Source organism: Moschus berezovskii, chromosome 12, assembly GCF_049115385.1.
Source record: "Moschus berezovskii isolate FMDL1 chromosome 12, NW_MosBer_1.0, whole genome shotgun sequence".
In the NCBI taxonomy this organism is placed as follows: domain Eukaryota; kingdom Metazoa; phylum Chordata; class Mammalia; order Artiodactyla; family Moschidae; genus Moschus; species Moschus berezovskii.
In genome coordinates this window covers 72,705,869-72,711,500 of record NC_142471.1, presented here as the reverse complement: position 1 = coordinate 72,711,500, position 5,632 = coordinate 72,705,869, and positions in this window count along the sequence as shown.

The following is a 5,632-nucleotide window of genomic DNA, read 5'->3' as shown; positions in this document are numbered from 1 at the left end:
TGATGTGAAGAATCAACTCATTGGAAAAGACCCTGATGCTGGGAAAGATTGAGGGCAGGAGGAGAAGGGGCCCACAGAGGATGAGCTGGTTGGATGGCATCACTGATTCAATGGACATGAGTTTGAGTAAATTCCAGCAGTTGGTGATGGACAGGGAGGCCTGTCGTGCTGCAGTCTATGGGGTCGCAAAGAGTCAGACATGTCTGAGCGACTAAACTGAACTGAACTGATCACAAGGGTTCTTCTTCCGCATGCCCTGTAAGAATGATATAGAGGAAAGAACGTTGAGTAAAGCACACAAAGAACCTGAGTTCTGGTTCTGTTTCTCCTATTAGCTAGATACACAATCATTATCAGTCAGTTCAGTGTCAAAGGTCAGAACAAATAGAGAACTACAGAATGGTAGAGCCAAGAGATGTTCATAAAGAAGCTTACTTTATCAGATCAGATAACATATATATATGTATACAGTTTATATAATAAACATAGTAAGCACTTTATCTATAATTGCTCTTATTATCAATATTATACAAAATTCTTTGCTAGGAGATTCTTCCTGCCTTCACTTTTCATTCACCCCTAATGGACTAGTGCTTAACTGTCAGTAGTCAACTTTGAAATCATGTACAGATCCCTGGGGATGGAAATCAATTGTGACAGTGGCTAATTGTGGTGCTTGAACATTGACAATCTTAATTGAAATAAATCAATGATATCAAGGAATGGGATAAAGGCCCAAGTGGAGAGGTTTAAAATGGAAAACAACAAGGGCTAAATTGCACTTTAAAACTTTCGATCCAGTCATCATCCCTTAGAGCAGAGAGTGTTTTATTAAAGAAAAGTAACCAAGCAACTACTGTACAGAAAGAAAACCGTGTTTCAGGAGTTGCTGATGGTGTTGAAAGCACTTCGCTAACATTAAACCCAATTAGTGATAGGATATGCTCTTCAGTCACTTTAGCCAAGAGGAAGTGAAAAGAAGCTATTGAGTGCTGAGAATATGAGAGGAGGGGGAGAAATCAGCTTCAAGGTCAACTGCAAGTAATGAACAAATTCAGTTTTGTTTCTCAGTTCTTTGCCTTTTATTTGCTGCCTGCCCTTTCTCTTTACCCTGAGCTCTCAGTAACTTCCAGCTCTCCCAGTCACAAATCTCCAGACTGCTGCAAAATAGAAATCACTCATGAATCTTGGTATATAGCAGGCAATAGGGACAACATTAAATACAGAGAAAAAAATGGTTTGGGCAGGGTATCTTAAAAATGAATGAGCAATTTTATTCTAAATTTTGAAGATCAGCATTTGCTTACTCAACTAACTCTTGTCATTTGGGTTTCTGCTTCTAGTGTAGCATCAAGGTCAACAATCAATAAACTCATTAGGACTTACAAGCATCTTTGATTAATATTCCTTGTCTAATTCCCTGAGAAATGTACTATATCTTCTAGCTTAATGAAGACAAGGCTGAGTTATTTAGGTGTGTGTTAGTGAGGCTTATTTGCATATAATTAACTAGATTCTTTGTGTTTATAGCAAGCAGTAAAAAGCTTTATACCAATAGATGTTCTTTTCACCAAGTTGTATATGGTTAAGCAAATTTTTTTGTTCTATGAGAAACTCTTCATTTGAAAGGGCTTATTTTACTATGAGTTAACATCAGACATACCCTTGTAAAAACTGGCTGGAGTCTTTCTTGAGAGCAAATTTCATATTTTTTCCTTTTACAATGAATTAAGTTTTTAAAAGTAGTTTTAGATCTACAGCAAAACTGAGAAAAAAGCATAAAATTGTCGTATTCCTCCTGTTCCCACTCAGCACAGTTTCCCTTACTGTCAACATTCCACATCAAAGTTTTGTATACACTTGCTATAAGCTCTGATCCTACATTAATATCTATTATCACCCTCAGTAGTTTAAATTGGAGTTCACTCACAGTGGTGTATGTTGTGTGCATGTGTGTATGTGTTCAGTCGCTTAGTCACGTCTGACTCTGTGCAACCCCATGGACCTTAGTCCGCCAGGGTCCTCTGCCCATGGGATTCTCCAGGCAAGAATACTGGAGTGGATTGCCATGCCCTCCTCCAGGGGATCTTTCCAACCTAGGGATCGAACCCATATCTCTTATGTCTCCTACACTGGCAGGCAGGTTTTTATCACTAGAGGTTGGACAAATGTATAATGTCATATATCCACCATGGTAGATCATATAGAATAGTTTCACTGCCTTAAAATATATTTTACTCTGTCTATTCATCCCTTTCTCTCCCCTAACTCTCGGCAATCACTAATTACTTTACTGTATCCATAGTCTTATATTTTCTAATATGTCACGTAATTGTAATCTTACAGTAATTTTCAGATTGACTTCTTCCACTTAGTAATAAGCGTTTAAGTTTTCTTTATTCTTTTCAAGGCTTTTAGCACTGAATATTCCATTGCCTGGATGTCCACCCATTTATTTATCCTGTTTGGGATCCATTTTCATGCATTGGGGAAGGAAATGGCAACACACTCCAGTATTCTTGCCTGGAGAATCCCAAGGACAGAGGAGCCTAGTGGGCTGCTGTCTATAGGGTTGCACAGAGTCATACACGACTGAAGTGACTTAGCAGCAGCAGCAGCAGCAGCAGCAGCAGCAGCAGCAGCAGCAGCAGCAGCAGCAACAGGGATCCATTTATTATCCATGTATTTAAAGTTTGGTTGCTTCCATAATTTTGAACAGTTATGAATAAAACTGCTATAAATTGCTGTATCATAAGAGTATGTTTAACTTCCTAAGCTAGGGCCAAACTGTTTCCAAAGGGCTATCCTATTTTTATTTCCACAAGCAATGAACCAGGGTTCCCACTGGTCCACATCCTTGCCAGTATTTGAGGTTGTCAGTGTTTTATATTTTAATATTTTAATAAGTTGTGTGTGGTAGTATCTTGTTATTTTAACTTGCAATTCTCTAATGATACATGATGTTGAATATATTTCTATATGCTTATTTGCTATCTATATATCTTCTTTGATGAGGTATCTGTTCAGGTCTGTTGTTCATTTTAAAAAAGTATGTAGTTTCTTTTAATTTTTGAGTTATAGGAATTCTTTGTTAACTTTGGATAATAATTCCTGATCAGTTCTATCTTTGCCGATAATTTTCACCTAACCTGTGATTTCTCTTAGTCTCTTAGCATTGTCTTTCACAGAGCAGAAGTTTTTAATTTTAGTGAAGTACAGCTAATCAAATTTTCTTTCAAATATTATGCCTTTGCTGGTATACATAGTCATTGTCATACACAGGTCATGTAGGTTTACTCCTATGTTGTCTTTTAGGAATTGTGTAGTTTTATGTTTTTTATTTGGGTCCATGATGCATTTTTAGTTAGGGGCATAAGATGTGAGTCAAATTTCACTTTGCTTGCAAACATCTGTTCATTTGTTCCTTTTGTGTTACCTTTGTTCCTTTGTTAAAGATCAGTTGACTGTATATCCATGGGGGTATTTCTGGGATCTCTGTTCTGTTCTGTTGATCTATTTGTCTATTCTTTCACTAATACTGCACTGTCTTGATTATTGTAGCTTTATAATAAGTCTTGAAGTCTAATAGTGTCAGTCCTTGGATTTTGTCCTTCTTCAGTATTGAGGTAGCTATTCTAGATCTTTGGTCTGTGTGAGCTTTCTTAAAATGCAATTTATTCATTCATTTGGCTATGCTGTTCTTTGTTGCTGCACAGGCTTTTCTGTAGTTGTGACAAACAGGGGCTACTAGCTAGTTGCAGCAGCTTCTGTTTGTGGTGGCTTCTCTTGTGGAGCATGGGCTCTAGAGCATTCAGGCTTAAGTAGTTGCAGCACTTGGGGCTCAGTAGCTGTGGCTCCCAGGCTCTGGAGCACAGGTTCAGCTCTCCCAAGGCATATGGAATCATCCCGAACCAGGGATTGACTCTTGTCTCCCGCATTGGCAGGTGGATTCTTCACCACTGAGTGATCAGGAAAAACCCTCTGTCTGAACTTGGGACTCTGTTTTTTTTTTTTTTTAATTTGTGCAAAATCACTTGGGGCTGCATTGAATCTATAGATTAAGCTGGGAAGGAATGGAAATTCTTGGAGTGTTGATGAAATAGCCAAAAATTGTGTCCTTTCCTGGAACACAGAATGTTTTTAACTTCAAGTATTATCTCAAAAATAAGTTTGAATATTGCATAATCTAACTTTTTTTTACTACAAAACAAAATTTTGTAATTCCTGGGTAGAATGGATACTGCCAAAGGTGTGTTCTGTTTGTTCTGTGGTTCGAGGAATCTCTAGTCACCTGGAAAGTACCAAGAAGGGGTCTGTGTTTTCTCATTTAAAAAGCACAGAGTAAGATATCATTGTTATAAATTTATACCATAGAACTTTGGGCTCATTTTATAGACCATAGTATTCACTAAAAAATGATGAACATTTATCACCCTGCTAAGCAAACATATCACAAGACTATTTTATTAAATAATATCATATGTAATTTTAAAAAACGGACAAAAGTTGACAAAAACCTTTTATAAAATCTGCCCAAGCCAAACAATGTTTCTTAACAGCTTTTAGTTCTTAATTTCTTTTGAGAATGTGATGAAGGCTATGAACCCTCTCCTGAGAAATAATGGTTATGAGCATATATACTAGAAATTATTCATTCAATTTTCATGTATCCTCTGTGGGTTTGGACTCCAGACTGAAAACTCCTACTATGTCAATTATTAAATGAATTAATCATAATGATAGCATATATGAGACATTCTGTGTGACATGTGGCCTCTACCTCTTTTCTCCTCTTTCTCTTTGAGAGAAAATATAGGTATTGTTGTCTAAATAGGATGGGTTTTATTTCTTAATACAAGCATGTGGTAAAAACTACTAATGGTACAAAAGATTTACAGTGAAAATGTTCTATCCCTCAGAGGTCGCAACTATGGTCGGTTTCTATTGTATCTGCCAGAAGATGCACTGCACATACATAAACATATGTTTCATACATATATAATATATACATATAGTATACACACATATGCTAAAATATTCACACATTTGCAGCATTTTCTATGTCTTCCATTTTTCTCCCGCTAGCAGTTTATCACAGATACGCTCAGCGGTTTTTAACATTGCAAAGTATTCCATTTATGTAGCATTGTTTATTATATTAATATCTCTAATTGATATATTTAAGGTACGATAACTGTACATCAATGCCATCTCTTATTGACATGCATGTAGGTTGTCTGTGATTCTTTGCCACTCAATGAAGCAATAAATATCCTTGTACATATGCATTTGTTCACATGGGAGTTACTCAATTTTAAACATAATGAATGACTGGAATTTTTTTCTCAGACTCACCACATTCGGCACAGCATGTTTAGTCATAAGAATGCTGTGGGGAAACTATTTCATTATATTCATGCCCCCTCAGGGTACCAATCACCCTTTCTATTCTTGCTTCTCTGTCTCTCACTGATGCTTGATTCTGTAAGGGAACAGAAATGAAGCTGATTATGTTTCACCATCTAGTTTGCCTGAATTACAGAAGGACAGAAAAGCTTTCAGTGCTCTGTGCCACCCTCACGGCACGTCCTTCCCTTCTGTATTATGAGACTATTCTATTCTGGAGGGGATC